This window comes from Cupressus sempervirens, chromosome 5 (genome assembly GCF_028749045.1).
Source record: "Cupressus sempervirens isolate cs-2001-9-10 chromosome 5, ASM2874904v1, whole genome shotgun sequence".
Lineage (NCBI taxonomy): Eukaryota > Viridiplantae > Streptophyta > Pinopsida > Cupressales > Cupressaceae > Cupressus > Cupressus sempervirens.
This window is the reverse complement of record NC_143122.1, coordinates 266,828,466-266,845,348: the sequence shown is the minus strand read 5'-3', so window position 1 is coordinate 266,845,348 and position 16,883 is coordinate 266,828,466. Positions and strand designations below refer to the sequence as shown.

The 16,883-nt window shown below is 34.9% G+C and overlaps 1 pseudogene across 1 annotated transcript; it reads left to right on the top strand.

Moving 5' to 3' along the window:
* Window positions 1–3,784: 3,784 nt before the first annotated feature.
* Window positions 3,785–9,743, top strand: LOC149555580 (disease resistance protein RPP4-like; annotated as a pseudogene). Its single transcript, XR_016364516.1, has 2 exons — window positions 3,785–4,460; window positions 6,289–9,743. The product of XR_016364516.1 is annotated as a disease resistance protein RPP4-like (transcript).
* Window positions 9,744–16,883: the final 7,140 nt, after the last annotated feature.

The following is a 16,883-nucleotide window of genomic DNA, read 5'->3' as shown; positions in this document are numbered from 1 at the left end:
TTTCTCAACTCTAGCCAAATACCATTTGAACTTTTGAAAAGCATTAGATTTCTCTTTTAGGAGCATTATAGTCATCATCCTAGAATAATCATCAACGATGAGAATGAAGTATATGTCTCTATAGTAGCTTTCTATACCTATTGGTCCACAAATATCTGTATGAACTAGTTCCAAAACTTCTTCACAATTAAAAGACTTACTTCTAAAACTTTTTTTACTCATCTTTCCAATTTGACATTGTTTGGACATGCCCATCTTAAGTTTCTTCAAATTTGGTATGTCTCTTACTCTTTTTTTCTTACTTATGATAACTAGGTTATCAAAGTTAACATGACACATCCTCTTATGCCATAGGTATCTTTCTTCTATCTGAGCTAGCAAACATGTACTTTAAGTGAGATATAGGTAAAACAAGTTACCCTTTGTCTGATTACCAGTCCCAAACAAGTTTCCTTTTCCATTAAATAGTTTAGCTTTTCCATTCATGAATTCTACCTTGTATCCTATATTATTCAATTGTGCCACATTGAGTAGATTATGTGTTAATCCTTCAACCCAATAAGCATTTTCACATTTGATTCTTTCAGCTAATGCTATGATTCTTTTTCCTCTTACACAACATGCTTAATTATTTCCAAATCTAACACTTCCACCATTGTAGTGTTCTAAATGTTCAAACTTAATTTTGTTACTAGTCATGTGATGAGAACAACCACTGTTTATGATCCATGTATCATTTTTGCTAACATGAGTTAATTTTGAGATGGAGGAATGTCCCATTGGTTTAAAATAAGATCATAATCCTATTTCATGAGGTTGACCACTTACATTAAAAGACAACATAATGCTCCAAAATAGTTACAAAGGAGAAAGGTACTTCTGACTAGCAGGGTTTTAATGACATAGGAAAATTAGAATACTTTTCGAGACTCTCTTATCTGGTTGTCCAATGATTAGGGAAATTATATCAAGACCCCTAAACAACACTCCATGGACAAAGATAATCTTGTCTTTACTATCAACAAGGCTCTTAAGAAGTGTAAAAGATCAAGGCCCAAGAGAGAAGACAAGAATACTTTTTCAGCTAACCCATGGTTTGATGATGAGTGCAAAATGGGAAAAAGAAGTCAAAGAGGGAACATGAAAAAAGAAAGCAAGAAGGAGTATGAGCAACTGTTAAAACCAAAAAAAAAAAAGAGAGAATATGTGAGCTTGAGAAGGATCGAGCTAATCCATCTTGGGAAAAACAACCCCAAATATTTTTGGAAAGACTTCCAAAAAAAAAAAAGGATGCAAATAGAGAACAACATCATGAGTGTTCAATGGCTAAAGTACACCAAGACTGTCTACGAGCATAACTTGGGAGAACACAAAACCTTGGTAATTGGGACCACAACTGGCCTATTCAACAACGAGGATATTATTCAAGGCATAAAGAAGTTAGCTGTTGGTAAAGCCCAAGATATAGATGGACCCCATGTTGAGTATTTAAAATGGGTTGTTGAAACTTTGGCACCTTGTATCATTAGGATTTTCAACAGTGTCAATAAGGAAGGCTTCCCTAAAAATTTGACAACTAGTGTGGTGATTCCACTCCACAAAAGTGGAGACATAAACAACCTCTCAAATTATCAAACTATTATGTTCAATCCCTTCTTTGGCAAGTTATTTGGTAGCATGGTAGAACGAAAAATTAGTAAATGGGCTGAAACAAAAGGTAAAAGAGCAAAGAGGCAAGCAAGTTTTAGACTGAAGCACTCCACTCTACATCACAGGGTCACTCTCAGATATTTGGTTGAGAAAATTTGGGACACTTAGGGTGTTGAGGCCTTTTGCTATTTTTTGGACTTAAAAAAAGCATTTGACATAGTACTGCGTAACAAACTTTGGGATAGAATGGAAGAGTTGGAAATTTCGGAGGAACATAAGATTATTGTTCATAGATTATATGAACATGTAAAAGCTAAAATTATAACTACGGAAGGGCTATCCAAGTGTTTTGGCAACAATATTGGGGTTAAATAGGGGTGTTCGTTGTCTCCAACCTTGTTTGGGCTTCACATTGACAAGTTGGAAGATTGGTTAAACAAGATCGATGGTGAGGAGGTGCAGTTGGCTAGCTATGTGATAAAACTGCTCTTATATGCTGATGACCTCATCATACTTGCTAAGATGGCTAAGGGTTTGAAAGAACACTTGAAGGCACTGGAAAGTTTTTGTCATGAGGTGGGAATGCAAGTGAACACAAGTAAAACCAAAGTTGTGATCTTCTCGTTGAAAAGGAATAGGAGATCTCGAAACGAGTTTCTATTTGAGGGTAACCCTCTTGAGATTGTGAATGAGTACAAATACCTGGTAATAGATTTTCAAAACAAACTCAATTGGGATACATGTAGATAAAAAATGATTCAAGGGGGTTGAAAGGTGTTCTATTCTCTACAAAATAGGTGTAGGAATGCAACATTATGGGATTGGAAGACCATGAAAACTCTTTTTGTCTATTGGTCATCCTAGTGATTCTTTACAAGTGTGAAGTTTGGGGCAACAATATGTCTGATCATAAATGGAGATAGGTGGAAAGAATTCAAAAGCACTTCATTATCAGTAGTCTCAAAACCAAGACTACGATGCCCTTTGATATCTTATTGGCTGAGGTTGGCTCTTTTCCATTAGAAGTCATTGCATTGGTTTGGATGATAAGTTATTTAAAGAAAACTCAAGGTCTGGAAAGTCATCGATGGCTTAAGCTAGTCACTAAAGAAAAGATTGATAGGAGAAAAGGCACAAGGATGAAGCAAAATGACAAGTGGTTGCGAAAATGAGATGTTAATGTCCATACATGCCAGTCAGTAATGAAGAAATAAAGAAGTTTGTTAAGGATTTTTTTTTGTAATATCATGTGGACAAGACACATGGGGTTGAAAAAATCTTACCATATTAAAGAAATTAATCTCACCTCTAGTCATGATGAAAATGCTTATATAAAAGCACCTATTAAATAGAGAGGAAAAATTGTTATAGCTCAACTTAGAACTAGATCTCATCAGATGAGATGTGAAACAGGTAGATGATGGGTTCCAAAGTGAGATTGGATAGACAAAACATGCTTGTTTTGTGATATGGGGGTTCTGGAGATGGAGCAACACTTTGTCAAAGAATTCCTGATGTACATTGACACATCATATCTGGTTATGCTAGAGAAAAGAAACCTGAACTACTTATTTGAGGAAAAATAGTTGAGCAAAACAATGAATTGGATTATCAAAATTCATTAAAAGAGAGATGAGTTAGTCAAAAGTTTACAACTAGATTAGATTTTCACCTCTTTTAGAGGTGAGTGCTATGTGCATGTCCCATAGACACCCTCAGCCACATAGACGATTAAAATCTTGCTTTCTTTCATTCATTCATTCAAACATGAAAATATTTTCGGTCAAGTTAGAAGTTTCATCACACCTACGAAGTTTCCCATCACTTGAAATTCATCTTCTTCGAATTCCACACTTCCTTGAAACGTGCCCTTCCGATTGGGACGTTAGCACTTTCCTTCCCTCCACACTCCACATTAATCACGGATCGTCTCATGTAGAAAATATGCATATAAAAGGAATTTGAAACGGTCCATCGGCATAGGAGTTTGAAATGGTCCATCAGCGTGTGGAAATTAAACTTACGGTCAAAATACGGGCTGTCATCCACCTCATTTACGCGTCTAGTCACATCGTCTTTGTCCGTATCTCTCTGCTCGAGGCCTATACATTGCACTTTCCCTTCCCTTTCTCGAGAGAAAGGTTTTTGCATTTTTTTCTCTGCCTAGTTATTGCCCTCCCTTTCTCAACGAGAAACCCTCTTCCCTTGCTTCCGTCGTTTATCGTTTCTGTGTTCATTTGATTCATTTCCATGGCATCCACTTCTAGAACTACCACGCACTTTTCTGCATCTACTTCTGAAGAATCCTTTCCCCGATACCAGCCCCCCTCTACTAAGCTTCCCTTCCAAAGTGATAAGAAGTATCATGTGTTTCTGAGTTTCAGGGGACCAGATGTGAGGAAGACTCTGGTTGACCATCTATTCGAAGCCCTCTCCGTTGCAGGACTCAATGTCTTCCTGGACACTGAGGAATTGGAAAAGGGGGACATCATTGACGAGAGTTTAGAAAGAGCAATAGAGAGCAGTGCCATCCGAATTCCCATATTTTCCAGAGGCTATGCAGAATCGATTTGGTGTCTCAGAGAGGCTGCTGAAATGTTGAGGACGCCTGGTCTGATAATTCCTCTGTTTTATTATGTGGATCCAACTCATGTCAGATATCCAGAGAAGGAGAACAGTCCCTACTGCCAATCGTTTCAGAAACATAGCGGCCATTCAGATCGGTACGAAAAGGAAGAGATTGAGCGGTGGAAGAATGCCCTTTTCGAGATCTGTAAACGCTCAGGCTGGTCCATGGATATAACCGACGGGTAAGTTATGAACCTCACTTTTTGCTTATTCTTGTGATTTTTTTGGTTAAACTATTTCACACTTGCCGCTGGAGGCACGTTAGAAAAGGAAGTTGGAGCACAGTTAGTTAAATGAAAGAAACGAGTATATAATAGTTTAACATTTTGCTGTTCCATAATTTTCATCGTTTTGTCAATCTAATTATTTTGGTTTATTATTTCATGGCAGCTGAACAATATGGAAAACATATGTGTCTTTATTTAGTTAATTATGTATAAACCAGTTAGATAATTTGACTTTATTTTATTTCACGGTTGCTGAATAAGGAGGACAAAAGTTTTACAGTGATGTTAAAAAAACTCAGCCGGCAAAATTAGTATGTTAATATATATTTTATTTGCCAGTAAATCAGAAGTTTATTGACTAAATTTTAATTATATGAAAATCATTTATATATATTTTATTTTTCTATTTAAAATTTTTAAGAAAATTTTTACTAGATAATACAATTTTTATATTTATTTTATTAAATGAGAACGGATAACAGATTGTATAGTTCATTTGAATTTTAAAAAAATAATTCTATTATTTTTTTCTATTTTAGATATTTTTTGATTTCTTCAATCTTTTATCAAGAGATTAAGAGTTCATTGATAAGAAATCTATGTCAAGGTTGATTATTATGTGTTTTATTTAATTATTATTGTTTACTTTATTTAACTCTATTAGATTCGAACCAAGACCTCCCATATAAAAAACTCATAATTTACAATGTTGTAAGCTCTTACCTACTTCATTATATATTTAAAAACATATTTGAAAAAATATTTTTGATTTAATTGATTATTTAATTATTCTATGCACATCAAGGAATCCTTTGAATTTCAAAGTTTTCATCATGCAAACACTCAAAACAATTTGTATGCCATTACCAGTCATTAATGAAAATTTATACACTATTCATGTAGAGTAGAATGGGCAAATGTACTGAACTATATCTAACATTCACACATCTGCAAAGGAGCCATGCTTTTGGGTCACATTGCCCGCCTAATTCCTCAAAATCTTGTGTGAGATCTTTGATTATGGTCCACACTTAGAAATCTTCATATATTTTCTCCAGTGTTGGGCATGCTGAGTACCAACCAGAACCACCTTCCATGTCTATTGTACTGCAAATTTATTGATGCAAAAAAGGAATATAAGCATTCACTGAACCTGAGTTTCCAGTATGATAAATCTAGAAGACGCCCCATCCTACCAAAACAACTTTGCTTTCTGTGTGAAGAAAAGAAAATTGAAAAACATAGCAAAAATTAAAATAACATTGCTGGAAGTTTTTGACTCCATACAACTCTCTCACAATTAACTGTCTATTCCTCATCCAATTTTGTTGTTCATTTGTCTTTCAATTCAATGCATTTGTAACTGACTAACTTCTTATTAAACAGATTTCTTCAAGTAATTAAAAGAATCCGTTGCACTATTTTTTAAAAAGTTTAAGTTGATGTCACTTGAAAAATAAAAAGCCTCTCAGTTTACTTAGTAAGTTTATATATTTAATCAACACTTTCTTATCAATTTATATCATCAAATCCAAAGAAATATAAAATAAATTTTACTTAATAAATCTGTAATTTTAAAAATTTGTCTAAGCATTATATAATTTTTAAATCTTAAACTTTTTTGGTTTTGCATTATCATGTTATTAAATATTTTCATTTGATTCTCTTCAAATAATTTTTAGATGAAATTATTTGAAAGAATAAGGACTTTTTTTTGGGCCGCCTACAAAGCAGTATAATTAAGACATTTGCAATCTGCACTGACCTATTCTGACCATTGCAGCTTCGAAGCTCGGATGATAAAGAGGGTGGTGAATGACCTCGTTAAGACTTTAGACAGAGTGCCATTACAAGTTGCCAAGCATCCAGTGGGATTGGAGAACGTCAAGAATGTTCTTATTCATAAATTAAATCTCAAAGTAGTGGATGATGTAACTAAAATAGGAATATGGGGTATTGGGGGTATTGGTAAGACCACAGTGGCCAAGGCCGTGTATAATCAACTCTATGCAGATTTTGAAGCCTCTTCCTTTGTTTCTAATGTCCGCACCACTGCTGCAGAGACCTCTGGCCTTACAAAATTGCAGAAAAAGATTCTCAAAGATTTATCTAAATATGATGAAGAAGTGGACAGTGTTGACGAGGGCATTGCTTTGTTCAGAGACCGTTTGGGAGGAAAACGTGTGCTGCTTGTTCTTGATGATGTTGATGCTGTTAAACAATTGGATGCCCTGGTTGGGGACTGGTTGGCCTGTGGTAGCAGAATTATCATAACTTCTAGAGATAAACATATCTTCAATGTTGGTGGGATTCCAGCCCAATGCATCCACGAGATGAGTGGATTGGAGATGGAAGAAAGTCTCCAGTTATTTAGTTGGCATGCATTTCTCAGAGCATCTCCAAGTCTCGGCTACGAAGATCTGTCAAGAAGAATAGTGGAAGCTTGTCAAGGGCATCCTCTTTCATTGGAAGTGATTGGATCCTTACTGTATGACAAGAAGGATAACAAAGATTGCTGGAAGGAAGCTCTTCACGACATAACTCGCAATTCTGAAATTTATGAAAGACTTTATATCAGCTACAATGCCCTTACTGATGAAGAAAAGGAGATATTCGTAGACATTGCTTGCTTCTTTATTGGGGAAGATAAAACATTGCCCATTGTTTTTTGGCGATCCTTGTACAAGAAGGCACAAATTTTTGTTTCAAATCTTTCCATGAAATTATTGATAAAGATTGATGATGATGGATTATTCCAGATGCATGACCATTTGCGAGATATGGGGCAAACTATCGCTGAGAAAGAGAAACAGCGAACCCGCAGGTGGAAGCCTACCCATTTGAGCACTGTGTCCAACAATTTATCCCGAATTCGGATCATTGGAGGCAATCCACAGAGTCTTGAAATGGTTTATGCGGATGGGCTTCACTATCTCCATTTGGAAAATCTGACCATTGAATGCATGTCAAAGGACGCGCTATTTATGCTGCTTCCCCTAAGTTTGAAATGGTTAAGGTTGAACAATTGCAAGTCTGAAATTTTGAAGAATTTAACAGTCAAGAGACGACGTCACTCTAGGATTCTGGATAACATTTGCAAGATTCTTCAACTAAATGGTTGCTTTAAGTTGGATAGCCCTTGTGTCTCTCCCCGGATTTCACTTAGCCTTGATACCATTGGCAACCTGTCACAGCTGCAAATATTAGACTTGGAAGGGTGTGGGAGCTTAAGCAACCTTCCTAATAGCATTGGCAACCTGTCACAGTTGCAAAGCTTAAACTTGAGAGGGTGTTGGAACTTAAGCAACCTCCCTAATAGCATTGGCAACCTGTCACAGCTGCAAAGTTTAGACTTGGGAGTGTGTGGGAGCTTAAGCAACCTCCCCAATAGCATTGGCAACCTGTCACAGCTGCAAAGCTTAGACTTGGGATGGTGTGGGAGCTTAAGCAACCTCCCCAATAGCATTGGCAACCTGTCACAGCTGCAAAGCTTATACTTGGGAGGGTGTGGGAGCTTAAGCAACCTCCCCAAAAGCATTGACAACCTGTCACAGCTGCAAAGCTTATACTTGGGAGGGTGTGGGAGCTTAAGCAACCTCCCCAAAAGCATTGGCAACCTGTCACAGCTGCAAAGCTTATACTTGGGATGGTGTGGGAGCTTAAGCAACCTCCCCAATAGCATTGGCAACCTGTCACAGCTGCAAAGATTACACTTGGGAGGGTGTGGGAGCTTAAGCAACCTCCCCAATAGCATTGGCAACCTGTCACAGCTGCAAAGATTACACTTGGGAGGGTGTGTGAGCTTAAGCAACCTCCCCAATAGCATTGGCAACCTGTCACAGCTGCAAAGATTAGACTTGGGAGGGTGTGGGAGCTTAAGCAACCTCCCCAATAGCATTGGCAACCTGTCAGAGCTGCAAAGATTACACTTGGGAGGGTGTGTGAGGTTAAGCAACCTCCCCAATAGCATTGGCAACCTGTCACAGCTGCAAAGCTTAGACTTGGGATGGTGTGGGAGCTTAAGCAACCTCCCCAATAGCATTGGCAACCTGTCACAGCTGCAAAGCTTATACTTGGGAGGGTGTGGGAGCTTAAGCAACCTCCCCAAAAGCATTGACAACCTGTCACAGCTGCAAAGCTTATACTTGGGAGGGTGTGGGAGCTTAAGCAACCTCCCCAAAAGCATTGGCAACCTGTCACAGCTGCAAAGCTTATACTTGGGATGGTGTGGGAGCTTAAGCAACCTCCCCAATAGCATTGGCAACCTGTCACAGCTGCAAAGATTACACTTGGGAGGGTGTGGGAGCTTAAGCAACCTCCCCAATAGCATTGGCAACCTGTCACAGCTGCAAAGATTACACTTGGGAGGGTGTGTGAGCTTAAGCAACCTCCCCAATAGCATTGGCAACCTGTCACAGCTGCAAAGATTAGACTTGGGAGGGTGTGGGAGCTTAAGCAACCTCCCCAATAGCATTGGCAACCTGTCAGAGCTGCAAAGATTACACTTGGGAGGGTGTGTGAGGTTAAGCAACCTCCCCAATAGCTTTGGCAACCTGTCACAGCTGCAAAGCTTACACTTGAGACGGTGTGGGAGCTTAAGCAACCTCCCCAATAGCATTGGCAACCTGTCACAGCTGCAAAGCTTAGACTTGGGATGGTGTAGGAGCTTAAGCAACCTCCCCAATAGCATTGGCAACCTGTCACAGCTGCAAAGCTTACACTTGGAATGGTGTGGGAGCTTAAGCAACCTCCCCAATAGCATTGGCAACCTGTCACAGCTGCAAAGCATAGACTTAAATGGGTGTGTGAGGTTAAGCAACCTCCCCAATAGCATTGGCAACCTGTCACAGCTGCAAAGATTACACTTGGAAAGGTGTGAGAGATTGAGCAGCCTCCCTGATAGCATTAGCAATCTATCTCAGGTACAAGTTTTTGGCTACTCTTAAGCAACCTCTCTCATAACATTGGCAACTTATCCCAACTGCATAATTTAGAGTTATTTAGCTGATACAGCTTAAACAGCCTCCCCGATAACATTGGAAAGTTGCCGAATTTAGAGTTGGGAGAGCTGAAGGCCAGCACAACGCAATTCTTGGATAGCAGATAGCGTGAAAGCATAAGTATCCTCCTGAAACGGTTGTTAAACCGTCATGACTCTAGCACTTGAACAGCAGTAGCATAGAAATTTAGAATTGATGTATTGGCTGATATAAATGGCATCACTGGCAACTTGTCACATCTCTAGTGCTTTGTTTTTCAGATACTTCCTAAATCCTCACCCATTAAGCGATTCTTATCGGAACACTTTTAGTCCTTCTGCGTTCCTTTTACACAAAGGAACTAAATATTAGTTAAGTATACTTAACTAACGTAATTGAGATATGAGAGGCATTAAATAGAATAATTTAATTAGACAGCTGAGCTCGGAGAGCGAGCATTAATTAAATAGAATTGCTCGAAGATGCTTAAATTACTTGACCATCCGATTCTCATTGATCAATCTACACCTTAATTGCAATAATAATAAATTTGCTTCATAAGATGCTTATTTATTGATCTAATGGCATGTGGATTCTATCTTTACATGAAATTGCAAAACAATTTGTTCTGTACCAAAAAAAAGCTCTTTTTTGTCTTGCACTTCATGTAATAATGAGGATGATGGAATTCTGGGATTTTTGAAAAAGTTTTAAGATATGGAGAGGGCCGATCAAGTCTCGTCATATTCTTATTGTCACAAGTTCCTGTTATTATGTATTAATAAAAATAATAAATTAATTTTTTTAAAAGAATTTATGTGTTTTAATTTGTGTTATTTGATGGAAGATTTTTTTAATTTTTATACTTTAAGATATTTGGAAGTTGTATTTTTTTTTTTATGATGTTAATATTAATGTATTCTGTTATCAACACTCAAATCATAATAGTCAAACACTATTATAATAGCTAGAATGCTTCTTTTATATTTGTTTATTATTTTTGATCATATTTAAATATCAATATGATTTTGTAAGAGTAATCAAATGAAGACACATTCTCAATTATTAGCAAATTTACAACTACACAATGTGGACTTAAATTCAAAAAATATACAACAGTAAGAACACCATTGATCTTTTTGGAGGTAAAATCCTAGAAATTAGATTCTACTAAATTTAAATGAAGGTATATTCCCCTTATTAACAAACTTCCAACCACACTATCTAATTTAGATTCAAAACATATGTGAGGATAACCATTAAATTTTTTATTAAGTCGAAATCTTAAAAACTAGAATGGATCCACAATCACATAAGATAAATATGCAAGCGATCTAGAGATATATTCAAATAACAAATTAGATTCAAAACATATGTCAGGATTACCATTAAATTTTTTATTAAGTCGAAATTTTAAAAATTAGAATGGGTCCACAGTCACATAAGATAAATATATATGTGATCTAGAGATATATTCAAAAAACAAATTTTCATATTTGACAATATTCATCCATATAGATCACTAATTTTTCTACATGTCAAGGAGATAAAGAACAAGTGAATTTTAGCCAAAAATGATTTCTTTCATTTCTTTGTAGCCTTGTGAGCATTCCTTCCACCTCTTAAATCTTCTAATTATATATTTCTCTCCACATTGAAGCTTTAACCTTTCATAGATGTTATATGTAATTCTTTCCACACTCTTAGCAATTGGACAACTGCTATGATCATTATTTAAAACTATAAAATTGTTGGCTTCAAACTTGGGCCTTTTACAAATATTTATGTTGAACAACTTCAATTTTAGGGCTTTAGGGCTTCTCCAAATACATATGTTGGGGATATATTAATCAAATCTTCAATATTAGCTATCCATTCTCTCTCCATTGAAGTGCTCACTATTAGTGTTTTCCATGCTCGAAGGTACAATATTTCCATGCCTGGAGGTACAATATTCTCCTTCCTCTCATGCAATCACCCCATGCTTATCTAGGCTTCAAAGAGGATATGTGCATAAACAATATGTGCACTCCTTGAAACCACAAAAATATACATGTGAAAAGACATCATCAATTATGCCCTAAGAACATTGTAGCCCTTGTTGCATATGAGCATCACAATTTTTGGCATTGACCTTTTCAAAATGACTTCCTCTCAGCACTGAGTTGCAAAAAAAATGAAAGTCCTTGGCCCATCTATACAAAGCATCCATTCCATGGTATTCATATATTTATTTATTATATCCTTTGATCATTAGCCACACACTATGGAAACATGTACATGCATAATTTATATATCCCAAACAAATATATATACATGACCTAATTTATAACCATGTACCCATTTTCTTCACTCTCTTCATGTTCAACCACCTGTAAAAACCAAAATTCCCACCACCAAATGAGTCATTGATATCCAATATTGCAAATGCTCTAATCTCATTTCATATTTCCACTAAAACAAATTGGCAGTGCACCCTTAAATTCATCAACTCCAACTTACAGGTTAAGAAATCTAGAATTTAATTTTAAAATAAGCACACCATCCACCTTTTTGATAAAAAAGTTGAGAGCACTAGACATGATTCATTAGAAATTTCCCACCTATAGAAAATTCATCTCCAAAATCCCCCATAATATATGTATTTGATTTATAACGATCACAATTTCTCATTTGATGCTAATAAAAAAGAAGAAGTTGAATAAGTGGAAACATGTTGAAAAGCATATACCTGAAACTATGCAAAACATCATATGTTTTAGGAATTTGAGGATGAACAATATTGTTCCTAAATTAAGTATGTCCATTGTACACAATTGTATTATGCCTTCTTGATAACAAGAAAATAAGTTTCTTAATATATACACATTCTCAAATATGCATATAGTCTTGAAGGGCCCTTGGTCTATTGGTGAAGTTAAAAGGCTCACAAGAGCCCACTAGGGATCAAGTCTTGTTGAGTGCAAGGCTCCTGACATTTAAAAGGGATGAGGCTGGGATCGTGCCCCAAGTGAATTTGGTGGAACAAATATCCCTCAATCCTTGGTTCTTAACCAAAGAGGCTAGGCGAAAGAAGCTAAACCTCCATAAAAAAAAATGCATACACAAATTGTACACATTATGTTCGCACACATATTTGACTAAAGGCTAGCTATTACCAAACAAACATTAAGAAGAAGTGCAATGGTTAGTATATTGCAAGGCTAGGTGTCTCTTGACTTTCATGATCACCACCTAATCAGGAGGACATAGGGTAAGGGGATTTCAGGACATGGGTAAGGGGATTGCCATGATGAAGGAAGTGGAAACTCTTTGGATTCCTCATTTGTGAAGTTGAAGATCTGTGATTTTGCAATATATTAGTTGTAGATAAAGCTTAAGCCTCATAAACTCCATTGTGAATTGAAGAAATGACAAAATTTGAGACAAGTGGAGATTTTTGGCAAAATAATTAATTGTGCATAGGCCTTCATATGTGAGAGATCCCACTCGGCTCCAACAATACGTGGTGGAGTAGAAAAAATAAGCTCCCTATCACTGCTGTCCTAGGATGGGAAGCTCTAGGTTTTACTAGGCTACATCTCTCCTTCCACTTGGCAAGCTGCATATGACAAACATGAGGTTTTAACTATGATGATAACATAAATTGTGTCATAATTTTGCATCCATTCTTTGCTGGTTTGTTTGTTGCTAGTGCTATGTTTTCCATTTAAAACATTTTAGCAATTTAAAATGTTTCAAAACTATTACAGACTGATTTTTTCATTCAAATGACTAGATTTGAGAAACAATGAGTGCAGAAATTGTCTCTCTAGGCTTTATTAGATATGTCACCTTTTGGCATTCTCCTTACATTTACTCTATAATTGTGTTGTTTTTCATGTTTACATGTTAGAAACTCCAATTGTAAATGTAGAAACTCCAATTATAAATGGTGTTCATTTTTTCTTTCTGACTGGGCTTTCTATATAAAATTGTACTTTTTTACTTTGCTACCCTAGTTTCCATTTCGCCAATCATGTTTATGCCTTGGAGAACATAGAAAACTTAAATGGTTTATATGTGTGACTTTCTACTCGATGTTTTGTTTGCATATTTGATTTGAGGATAAGTTGAAATCTAGAGATAATTTCAAGTTCATTATTCTTGTCATCACAAATATGAATTCCCTGTTTAGGCATCTTCTTGTACATTTAACATTTATATAAATATAAAAATTTAACTTCAAGACACTTTAAAAAAAAATGTATATACATTAATCCAGTCGAGATTGGAGGATCAACCTACTTCTCTATATGTAATAATTATGGAATATAGTTTTTTCATTGTTTATTGTTCAATTTCCTATAGTTATGTTACATCTTCTTTTTGATTTCTTCTATAATGACTACTAATTGATTAGTACCCTGCAAGTTCCCTCTTCCACAAATGAAAACTCCATTGTCCTCTTCCCCTATCTTCCTGCTCCAACCAATAGTTTCTCCTACATCTTTACTTAAGATATGGACTTCAATTGCACATAGGGTAGCCTTTGTTATACACATTTCTTACAACTGAAATCTAACACTAATTATTTCTCCCACACAAATTTCAATCCTATTTATTTCATATATTCGAATACAAATGTGCAAATTATGTGCATTTAAATAGGAAGTGAAACAAATGAAAGAATATACACAGTGCCTATTTACTTAGGGATATTGCGTAAGGTTAAAATGCATGGTGCAACTTGCAAAGAAACATAACTATTTATAATTGTATCATAGTTGTAGGGTTGAAAGCAAGGTTGAATTTCCAAATGCATAAAACAAATAATAGTTTAAGAGTGAATGCATTTATGTCTATTACAACAATTTCATAGAATATGTTGTTCTTTTTTTTTTCGAGAGTTGAAGTAGTAACTTATGGACCACAAAAACATTTTAGGAACCCAATACAGGCCCATTCATGTTTGAAACCTCTTCAACTTAGAGACAATGACTGAAGAGTATGCATACCACCAATATTGTTCGGGTCACAATCCTATCGGCCTCATCCCTTGTGTTTTCAGAGCCTTGCGCTCAGAAAGACTTGATCCCTAGTGGATTCATTAAGAACCTTTTCACTTTATCTCTCAAATTTCTCTCAAATTATTGTTATCATAGAGTATTTGTATTGCTATAAGTATTATTCTCCCAATCAAGCTCAACCTAACTTTTTAAAAGTAGAATAAAAAACATTTTTTGATCAATTTGTTAAAACATTTGCCTTTGCATTAATTAAGACTCAAAGTATCTTACCCTTTAAATAAAGTCATAGACTTTACAAAATCTACAAATACCATTAAGTCAATATTTTCCTTCAATCACTAGTTTTCATTAGTTTTTTGAATGCTTATATCATATTTAAGAATAAAAACCTTTGTAACTTGCGCCCCTTGCTTAGCTTGCACTCATTTACCATAACCAATATATTAATAAGTTGTGCACAGGACCTAAAGTTTATTTTTGTCTTAAAAGACATCACAATAGAATAGGAAAAGATTAAAGTATAAATAGAGTTATTTTTATTTATGAGGTGAATGATATTGTTGATGATTACCCTCCTCCAATAGAATGATTGAAATTATTTTTAAATGTTAAAATGACAATGGTTTGTTAGTGAATATAATATAGTAATTAATTTTCACATTTTACCCCAAATCTCAATTAAATACATACTATTTATATTTAATCATGTGTAGCGTAAAGGTGGTAAAATGAGAGAATATGGTAAGGCTAGAATATGGGATAAAACAAATATAGGTAGATGCCTCTTTTTAGTGGCTTGTCACAACATAGTCCTACTTATCACCAACTTGTGGACATTTCCTTTTTTGAATCTAGTTGTATCTCACTTTGGTCCCCTATGAATAAATATTTATACTTTGGTCTTTTATTACATATATTGCATGTCCTAGTGTTCCCTATAGTTTGTTAAATAATATTAGTGCACTAATCTAGTTATTGCTTTGTTGCATTTTTTGTTTTGCCTTTCACCTATGCATTTTGGATGGTGCCACATTTAGTTTGTAAATATTTTATCATGTCTTGTTAGGTTTTGCTTGTTTCATATTTACAAAATGTCATAATAGATATTTTGAGTTCATCTTATGAAGTTTCAAGTTCGCTTTGATATTCACTAGTTACATTTATGTTGAGTTCAATTGTATTTTGATATTCACTAATTACCTTTGTATCATATGAAAATTTGAATTCACTATATTATGTAAATTTATAAAAATATATTCAAAATTTGAAATTATATTTCAATATTTAAAGTTTTAATAGAATAATATAATTATGCTTAAATATATGTTCATATTTTTTAATATAATTTATATTTTGAAGGATTTTTGATATGATTTATACTTTAATAAATTCAAAATTTAAAATTATATTTTATTCGAGAGATGAATTTGAAATGTCATTTAGGTATGTGAAAGTTGAATAAGAGAGAACAAGGTGTGATCTTCCCAACCTCCGCTTCCACTTTGGTGAGCTTAACTACATTTACCTCAAAGTCACCCAATTTCAAGCATTTTTTTTATTCTATGAAAAAGAATGCTAATCTAGATCAGAGATCAAGACTGAAAAAATTATGCTAATCTATATGAGAGATCAAGACAAAGGTTTTGAAATTGTATTAAATCTAAAGTCATTGAAGTATTCTATTTTTACATATGAGCTAGAAGACAATTCTAAAGATGACAAACCTTTGAATCACAAGATTCCTCTATCTTCAAAAGAAAACATTTTAGATAAACACAATTATTTTCATCAAGCAAGCAACAACATTTGTAGAACAAAAATAACCTTTAAGAACACATTATTTGAAGATAAAATAGTTTAGTTGATGATAAGCCTCTCTAACAATTTGAAGTGAATAGTGCTAATTATAAAATGTGAATAAATAAATTATATAATCAGTTTGAAAGCATTATCCAAAAGAAGATATGAGGTAAAAAATTTGTAATGGTTCATCAATATGACTACATCCACTTTTAAGAAAGGAAAAATTTCATTCTAATTTATGTTCTCAATAATTTTTTTATACCAAGAACTTTCTCTTCCATAAATGAGCATAATAGCACTATCTAGATTGTAATGAGACAAAATAAAGTAGATGGAAAAACGATGGTTGTTGGATTTCATATCCAATAATTTCCCACTTAAAACCCAACTACCACTGCAAGCCTTCAGAAATGTTCTCCTACTTCAAGCATATCATGAGAGTTTGACAATACCAAAAAAATCTCTACAAATCTCAAACTTTGAGCCCTTTGTACTATCCTTGTCAATGAATCAGTCAAATTCACCTTTATATCAATGCTTTTAGCTTGCAACTTACCATTCTTAAGTACACTCATGAAATGACATCT